The sequence below is a fragment of the Neophocaena asiaeorientalis genome, unplaced genomic scaffold (assembly GCF_003031525.2).
Source record: "Neophocaena asiaeorientalis asiaeorientalis breed wild unplaced genomic scaffold, Neophocaena_asiaeorientalis_V1.1 scaffold515, whole genome shotgun sequence".
NCBI classification, from domain to species: domain Eukaryota; kingdom Metazoa; phylum Chordata; class Mammalia; order Artiodactyla; family Phocoenidae; genus Neophocaena; species Neophocaena asiaeorientalis.
Genome location: NW_020175829.1, coordinates 2,027,098 through 2,036,225, shown reverse-complemented (window position 1 = coordinate 2,036,225; position 9,128 = coordinate 2,027,098). Strand labels below are relative to the sequence as shown.

General features: G+C 47.6%; 1 protein-coding gene across 2 annotated transcripts in view; it reads left to right on the top strand.

Annotated features, from left to right (window-relative positions):
• GCNT4 (glucosaminyl (N-acetyl) transferase 4) overlaps positions 1–9,128 on the top strand; it is a 24,843-nt gene that overhangs the window by 441 nt on the left and 15,274 nt on the right. The window contains exon 1 of one of the 2 annotated variants that reach the window (XM_024732761.1): positions 356–378. The exons of the other annotated variant lie outside the window; for it this stretch is intronic. The gene's annotated coding sequence lies outside the window, so the exon portion shown is untranslated. Of the gene's footprint in view, positions 1–355; positions 379–9,128 lie in introns of those variants that run through there. 2 annotated transcript variants of the gene reach the window in all.

Sequence of the window (9,128 nt, the reverse complement as noted above, 5' to 3'; positions counted from 1 at the left end):
GGGAGGGAGGGAAGGACGGAGGGAGGCTGCCCGGGGCAGCCGCAGCGGGTTAGCGGGCTGAGCCTTGGCCTGGCTGCACGCCCTCTTTGACTTCGGGGCCCCGCCGGCGGCCGGACGCTGTAAAGTTGTCCGAGGTCCGCGGGCTGCCGGGCGACCAGCGCATGTCAGCGTGAGGGTGTCCTGGGAGACGGAGCCACGGCGCCCGCATCCCAGGCTCTCGGGGCAGGGCCGGCGGGGAAGCCGGGAGCAGCGGGGCGCGTCCGCACCGGGGTTTTCCTGGGACTCTCCCCGAGCGGTGAGAACGCGGCTCCCGGACGCACCCTTTCCGGGGTCAGGGGTCCCGCTGTCTCGGTCTCCTGGCCACTTGGAGCCGCCCAGGTGAGGGGCGCAGAGGGGCGGGCTCGGCGAGGAGCGTGCCGAGCCGGAATCGCGACGCCTGCTTCTCCGCAGCCCTGCACTCGCGGGGCCGGGCCACGCTGCCTGTGGGCGGCGGAGGCGAGTGTGCGGGAGCCGGGCGCGTGGTGCGGGAACGGGCTGCTGGCGTGGCTTCTCCTTTAGCCAGGTGGGAGTGGGATGTCTCTTAATAGTTTGGGGATCAGAAGCTGCGGAGCAGTCCCCCCGGCCGCGCCTTCCGCTGGGACGAGCTTATGAGCTTTTTAAGGTCAAGTTTTCGTGCCGCAGAGCTGGCCCGGATCGTCCCCCTGTGAGGTGGCGGCACCTCTTCCATCGAGCTGGGAGCCTCCGAGGATCCGAGCCACGAGGTCTGGGCTCTCGAGTCAGTTTACCATCTTAACTTAGGCTAGAAGTGCTAGTGGGTGGGTATTGTTTTGTAAATTTCAGAGCTTTCCTGCCTGGGGGAGGTTTTCCTTGTTTTAGCCGGGAACCGTGTATTTCCCTCTCTGGGTAAGGGAGAGTGGCCTTAGCCCTTAGGCACTTGTCTTTTCCTCTTATCTTCCTTTAAACTGAAAAGCAGCAAACCGGAAGATAAAGGGAGTTGGGAATAATATTAAATTAAGTGTCCATGTGATTTGGTAGACAGGAGTCACCCCTTCTGATCTTCCAGAAGCATGCCCTTATTATTAAACCACCTGTCAGTCTAAGACAATCTAGAACCTAGCTGTCCGTTTTGATAGCTTTTGTTGATGGTGTCTTGAGGAAGTAAAATCTTTAAAAGTAAGTGGGTTGTTGCAGAGAGCAGTTCCTCTGCTGCACTTTCTAAGAATCAATTGTCTGTGAGAAATGGCCGATTAAGATGCTATTGAATCATATCTTATATCTTACTTGTATTTGCAGAGAATCTATAGCCATAGAATCAGGTTGTGTGGCACTGAGTGAAAGGAGAGTTTCCTTGGGGGAGGGGGGTTGGTGAGAAGTGTTCCTTTGAGAAGCAGATTTACTAAATACTGCAATGTCTGCCCAGAGGGGTATAGGAGTGAATGGCGGAGTTGGGCAATAAGTTGGCACTTGATGGCATCACATTAAATACCCTTGGGATAGGCAGGCAATAAATAGTTATCATCCTGACTTTGAATGAGCTCGGTCATGGGAAGGGGGGGGGCAGGTGGAGACTGTACGTGGCAGTGCCCAGTATCTGCTCCCTTGAGAATGACTGACAGCAGAGCCACCACTGTTGGGGGTATGTCTTGGTGACCTGGGCCTTTGTAGGTTTGAATGCAGGAAGAAAGCAATAAGACAGATTGTATGATGTGAGGTTGAAAAGCCAATCTGTCAATCCAAATTTAGTGAGCACTTACTGTGTGCCAGGCCCATACTAGGGTGCAGTGGGAGCACAGAGGTAGCTCACTGGTCTGGGGGGAGGCAGGAAGCCTTCTTGGGGAGATTTAAGGTGGACCCGAAGGATGAGTAGGAGCTGCATAAACTAAGCAGGCGGAGGCGAAAGGGCAAGTATTCTCACCCCAGGAAAGAGGGCACCCCAAGACCAGAGGAGAGCAGAGCAGGGAGAGTCCAAAGAAAGGAGAGGTCCAGTGTGACCTGAGGGGAGAATGGCGCCAGGCAAGGTCAGCAGGTACCAGGGCTGGTTGATGCCAAGCCTTGGGGCCATTTTGTGGACTTGATTCTCAAGACGGTTTCACACCTGAAAGTATCCTGATGAGTTTTAGATTCAAAACAAAACTGCAGGTGCTGTGTGGAGAATGGATTTGAGGAGCCCCTGAAGTACACGCGGCTAGTTTGGGTGGGGCGTATGAGGGGCCTGGAGGTCTATCTGAGGCAGTGGCAGTGAGGATGACACAAGTGGGTAGATTCAGGATAGACTCTGGAGTGACTTGACTAGTTTACTGTAAGGTATGAGAGTGCAGGGGGACTCCCTCTAAGTTTGGACTTCCAGCACTTGGGTAGATGGGTGCTGCCATTTACAAAGGAATGTGGAGGAGGTGCAGCTTGGGGGAGGAAAGACACATTTGCTTTTGTTGAGTCTGAGCTGCTTTTGAGGCTCCTGAGTGAAAATAATAAGTGGCTGGAGAAAGCAGACCCTCCAAAGAAGCTGGGGGTCATCTGTATTGGGGTGTTATTTTAAGGCTGGGGTAAATTGGGGGGGTGACCTGGAAAAGAGCCCCTATCTTTATGGGGAGAGGTGGGAGGAAAACCAGGGCAACGGTGCTGAGTCTCAACCCAAACCGTAGTGGGAGTGAGCACCTCGCGTGATGCCAGTGTGTGTGTGCTGGGGGGCTGAGGACTAACAGTGGTCACTGTTAACTCCCTGGAAGCAACTCCTCCAGTGCGAAGTGGGATGGAGGGATGGCTTTTTGAAGATGAGGGAGCCTCATGCATATTTATATGTGAATGGGATGGAGCAAGTTAGGAGGAGAGGTGGAACACACAGGATATCTCTGGACCCACCCTTCCACTCGTGGAGTAGTAGGTAAAAAACGAGTATGATTGCGCTGCCATTCTGATATCAAACTCATGTAACATAAACCATCACCATCTACTGAAACCATATTTTGAAGCCCATATGACGGTGAAATTTGAAGTTTTACTTTGTAGATCATGAAAATTTAATGATTAGGAGAAACATAGATGGAAATCATGAAACAGAGCTGCAGTGTAGCTAAGAGTGGCCCCTGGAGTGTGACTGCCGAGGGCCCCTGGCTCTGGCCCTGCCACTCCCTAGCTTATGACCTTGTGCAAGTTTCCTGACCTTTCTGCCTTGGTTTCGTAGTCTCTGAAATGGCACCACATCTAAGGGGTACACGTTCTATGGTACCTTCTTGTGGGTGGTTGTGAGGATTGCCTGTGTGCATGATGTATGCACAGGGTAGGCATGTGTGCATCATGTATGCACAACATGTGTGTGTGCATCCTTATGTATAGCGTGTGCCTGTGTGCATTTTACCTGGCACAAAATGATGCTCGGTAAGCCTTAGTGCTGGTGGTTTTATTATGATGATGTCATTTCCATCATTTCCAGATGCAGAATCTGAGACTCAGAATTTTGAAAACCTGTCCAAGGCCTTAGAGCCAAATAGTGGCAAAGTTAAGGCCAGGATCCCATTTGCCTGACTCACAGACAGGGTCACCTCCCACTTAGCATGTCAACAAGTGTCAGGTGCTGGATGCTGCATAAAATTAACTGTAGTAAAAGGATCCAGTCACTGCTTGTCAGAGTACAAGAAGCGAAACAGATAATATCAATGTCAAGGCTTACAGAGTTTTCCCAAGCAATTTAGAGATGTATGTTTTATATTAATTTGCATTGCTTTGCATGTCATTTTATATGCATTTCCATATGCTGGTAATTTTCCTAGTGGGATCTAAAGGCTGAAGCTTCACGTATATAAGATCAAATTAAATTAATCAGGAATTGAATGTAGCTGCTTCAAAATCTAATGGGCCCCTGGACACAGTGTGCTCAGGTGGGCTTTGGGGGAAAGGATTGGGTCGATATTTACTATTTTAGAAGATGTGGGAAATCAGATACTATTTGATAAAATCAGGTCACATCTTAATATGTAATGAAGCTTGGTTTGCTGAACACAATAGAAAAATACAGGAAAAGTGGAAGACCAGAGGGAAACTACCTATTATATAAAATGCCAGAAACGGAAGCAGAAGCAGAAGTCTGCTTTATGAAGCTGAACTAATCTAATGAAGCTTGGTTTGCTGAACACAATAGAAAAATACAGGAAAAGTGGAAGACCAGAGGGAAACTACCTATTATATAAAATGCCAGAAACGGAAGCAGAAGTCTGCTTTATGAAGCTGAACTAATAAGAAACACTAAGGGTCAGAAAGTAAAGGTGGAACTTCTGCTAAACAATATGAAATTTTAAAAAGAGCATAATCTTAAATACGAATGTGTGGTGTTTTAGAACCAATAAATTCTCCCTAATTTGGACTTACTGGGAAATAAGCCATTGTATCTTAGTAAAATCTTAGAAATATATATATATTACAAAACAATAACAATGATTTTGTTACTTAGAACAGTGATTCTCAAAGTGTGGTCCCTGGACCAGCTGCATGTCACCTGGGAACTTGTTAGAAATGCAAATTCTGCCACCATCAGACCTGCTGAAACAGAACCTCTGGGGATGGGGCCCAGCAGCCCACGATTTAATATTTGGAGCCAGCTTTCATTCCTGTTGAGTTTTCACTTCTTTCGTCTTAAACTTCCATTTCCATCCTGTGGTCGCTCGCTTCTCACTGTGCTGCTTACCTTCTGTGAGACGGTATCCTAGTAGAGGGTTGTACCCAGACACAGACCCATCTGGTCCTCTGTCCCACAGTCTACGCTGATGGAAGATGCTCTCTAAGATCCCTTTAGGCTCTCACGTTCTGCAGCTCTGTGGTTCTCACGCTGTCCAGGACCACACTGGTTTGGGTTTTCTGCCTTTTAAAAATCTTTTGGGGCTTCCCTGGTGGCGCAGTGGTTGAGAGTCCGCCTGCCGATGCAGGGAACACAGGTTCGTGCCCCGGTCCGGGAAGATCCCACATGCCACGGAGTGGCTGGGCCCGTGAGCCATGGCAGCTGAGCCTGCGCGTCCGGAGCCTGTGCTCCGCAACGGGAGAGGCCACAACAGTGAGAGGCCGCGTACCGCAAAAAAAATCTTTTGGCAGTCTCATACCAAATGAACTGGGACTCCTCCCAAGCAGGGTCAGCCAGAACACTGGACTGTTCTCTCCAGATGCTCCTGTTAAATCACATTTCTCCATCTGGTATGACGCAGTTAATTTCTTGGACCTAAGTGTTAGCCTTTGTATTTATCTCTGTTAAATTTCGTCTTACTAGATCCAAGTCTGTCCAGATCTGTTTGAGTCCCATTTCTGTCCTTTTTCACGTAAACCTTTGAGTCCTCTGCCAATTTGTCTGCTGATGTCCTGGCCTGAGGAATTTAATAATATGAGCTTCTTTGTCAGAGGCCTTCGTCACAGTTAATGAGGCTTAAAAACTTGGCATCTTTTGCAGACCTTGTGGGGCTAAAATCAGAAGAATAATTATCATCAGTCCCATCGTTGTTTGCATTTAAATTACTGCTGTTCTGATGTGCCCCTCGCACGGTTTCCCCGTGTGGCGCCGTGTTCTCTAACTCCATCCTCAGTGCCCCTCACAGAACAATCTCCGTAGCATATCGGTAGGAGCAGTTGGACTGTGACGATTGCTTCTCTCTGTTATGTTTAATACCATCAGCTTGGGGTTTTTTTCGTAGGTGACACAAAGGTAAGTTTCATCTTATTTATGGTCAGATTAAGGTGAATTCAGAAATTTCCAAATAATAGGAAGCAAAAATTGTGCCTTGTCGTTCCTCTCTGCCTCACAGCCCTTCCCACCCAGGCTCTAGAACTCAAGAATTTTGTGCTCAAGTCCATATTTCACCAAGAGATTCGGGTTATTTAATGTTTTTTTTTAATGTAAAATTGTGCTCATACATGATTCTTAAAGGAGTACACTTAGATAATATAATCACACCAAAAAAAAGTTTAAAAAGTCAAAAAGCAAAACAATTTTATGGCAAGAATGCTTTTGAGCCATGATTGCTAGGGCATGAAAAAGTGCCTGGAATCCTGCACTTTTCCATCATTCATGATCCTTATCCAATCCTACCCAAGCCCTCTCCCTCCTCCCTCACCCTGGTTTGAAAGACCAGGGTTAAACCAAACTGCAAAAAATCCCAATAAAATCCAAGACGGGCTTTCCTGGTGGCGCAGTGGTTGAGATTCCGCCTGACGATGCAGAGGACACGGGTTCGTGCCCCGGTGCGGGAGGATCCCACGTGCCACGGAGCAGCTGGGCCCGTGAGCCATGGCCGCTGGGCCTACACGTCCGGAGCCTGTGCTCCGCAATGGGAGAGGCCATAGCAGTGAGGGGCCCACGTACCACAAAAAAAAAAAAAAAAATGTCCAAGCCTACTTTTCTCCTCCAGCATGCTACCAAACCACTTTTGATGTGACATTCTCCCTTACCATGACAAGCAAAAAAAAAAAAAGTGCCAGGTGATAAGTGCACTTATTTTTGTAATTTATAAAATTTGTAATTTCTAGTAAATCTCCAAGAACACCCTGTACTTCTGGCTCTTTGATTGCTTTTCCTTCTCCCCCACCCCTTCTGTTTTTCTAATCTAGTTCAGGGGAGAATAGACGAGGTTGTCCCTTTGAAGGAGGGCTTCCTGGCTATGCTCAGACTCAGACAGTCGGCCTATCTGTTCTTGGATAGGTTGGACTTGTTTCCAAAGGCTCTGCAAAGCTTGGTATTTCTCCTGGTCATCTACCAGACGGCAGCAGAGGGCGAGCATGTGCTCCCAGGGTCAGGAAGAACAAGGCCTAGCATAGCTCCTGTGCTTGCCAAGGTTGCTTTTCTCTTCCTTCTTCTCTGCATCACTGTGGCGTAGCTGGACTATTTGCACTGTGGCAGCCTTTCCCCACCTGCCCACATTCCGCCTGGGGGCACCAAGGGGGTCTCTCTCTGCCAGCCATCATCTTTTTCGGGTTCTCCCTTACTTCAGCCTTTATAGCCACCACCCTGCCCTACTCTCAGGCAGGTGGAGACAGAAAGATGTTGTATCAGATGGGTCGGGAGAGAGAAGCGGAGTGACACACAAGGTAGGCACCTTAATTAAGTTGTGAAGGCTAGATCGTGGGACAATACTACTAGGGAGAAATGGAGATTGTGGAGCTGGAGGAACGGATGTGGAGCCAGAGGAGAGATGCTCAGGAAGGAGGAACATGAAAGGAACACGACGGCAAGAGAATCCCTAAAGAATAGAAACTTTTCCAAATGCTAACTAGTGACTTACCGTTTTGGGGAAATTATCTCTAGGTGATAAAATTCAAACTGAACTGTGCACTTAAAAATGGTTAAAATTTTAACCATGGATCCATCCATGTCCATCTACCTCTCCATCCATCCAACCACCCATCTTTCCATCTATCCAACCACTCACCCACCCATGATCTCTCTAACATTTATGGAACGGCTTTTCGAGGATAGACTAAGGAACAGAGACTTTTTAACACTACTGATTTTGTTTAAATGGTTAAAATGGTAAATTTCATATTATGTATATTTTACCACCATAAAATAATGGAATATTTTTATGATCATCAACTAATTCCTAAGTATGGAAAAAGAAAAGTTATTTTTATAACAAAGAAGTGAACGGGGTAACACTTTGAAAGTATAGATTATAGAGAGAAGACAGCAATGACACGAGACTTCAAAAGATGTTTAAAACCATGCTACTAAAAATGTGTCGCCTGAATCCTCATATAAGACAGGGGCTTTCAAAGGCTTTTAGTCCTGCCCACTCCCTGTTGCCCCTATGATTCTGTCTTTAAAAGACAACAACTTTATTTTGGAAAAATTTCAAACCTATGGAAAAGTTGTAGGAATTACAGTGAGCACCTGTCTGATTCCCTCTTGACCATGAGAATGTGGAAGGTTTTCATGTGGCCTCTGCATCATCCTGCCCGATGGAGACCCCCTGCTGCTGCCTCTGGAGGTGGTGTCTGGGTGCAGGAGTGGGGCTGGCACGTGGCAGACAAAGCGCAGTCCATGTTTGCAGAGTAGCCCCTGGTCTGTGTTATCCGGTGCTCCTCCCTGGCTGTTGCCTGTTTAAATGCTCTTGACCCCTTACCATCAATGCACCCCAAGTGCCTGCCGGCTTTTCCCGCCGAAATATACCCAGAGCATGAGCTGAGTTAGTTGTCACCGCATCCACGTGAGTGAGCGCCCCTGGCCCTCTTTCACAGATGAGGCGGCAGAGGGCTAGCTAGATTAGTGACAGCTTGTAAGTGTAGTCAGAACTTAATTCAGAAATCTTGGCCTTAAATTCCAAACCATTATGCTGTGTACTAAGGTAAAGCAGGAGGGTGAGATGGAGGGAGCCGAGGGGGTGGCAGGAAGGAGAGGAGGGAAGAACGACGCCACACAGTTCACCCTACATGGTAGTGATATCTTCCTCTTGATGTATAACAAGTTTGTAACCAAGCAAGTTCTCAAGAAGGCAGCCAACCTGCAAGGTGACCTTCAGAGATTATATGGGGCTCCTGGCCAAAACCAAGAAGAGGTTTGCCATAAGCTGAGTGGTGCTTACCTGAGGCCTGGTTAGCAGGCTGCTCTGTTCATGCCGATATCAGAGTTAAATTGGTAACTCTTGGAGTTTGCTTTTCTTCAGAGGTTTATCTAAAGCCACCATCTGCCTCTAAATCCAGACAGATGAGAATTTCGGCATCGTGTGAGACACATTTGCACTTGACAATATACAGGATTATACTATTGTTCAAGTAGACACTTTAACCTGGTTTAAGCTTTATTTTGCGTGTGTGTGTGTGTGTGTGTGTGTGAGAGAGAGAGAGAGAGAAGCATTGCCGTCTTCATATTGTCATCTTTCAAAGTGCATGTTTACAAAATTGCTTACACATATAAAGGCTTCTTCTCACATAATAAGAATGCAGAGTGGGCGTTTGCTGCCGGTGGTTCAGTGCTTTGAGAATTTTGGGGCTGAGGTTGCTAATATTCTCCTGGTCTGTTCTTCATGGTCCCAAGGTGGCTGATACAATGTGAGCCATCATGTTGGAGTTGCAGGCAGAAAAGTGGATGAAGGGAAGAAAAAATGGCACACTTTCCACCGTGAATCAGGTTTTTTTTTTTTTTTTTTTTTTTTCGTTAT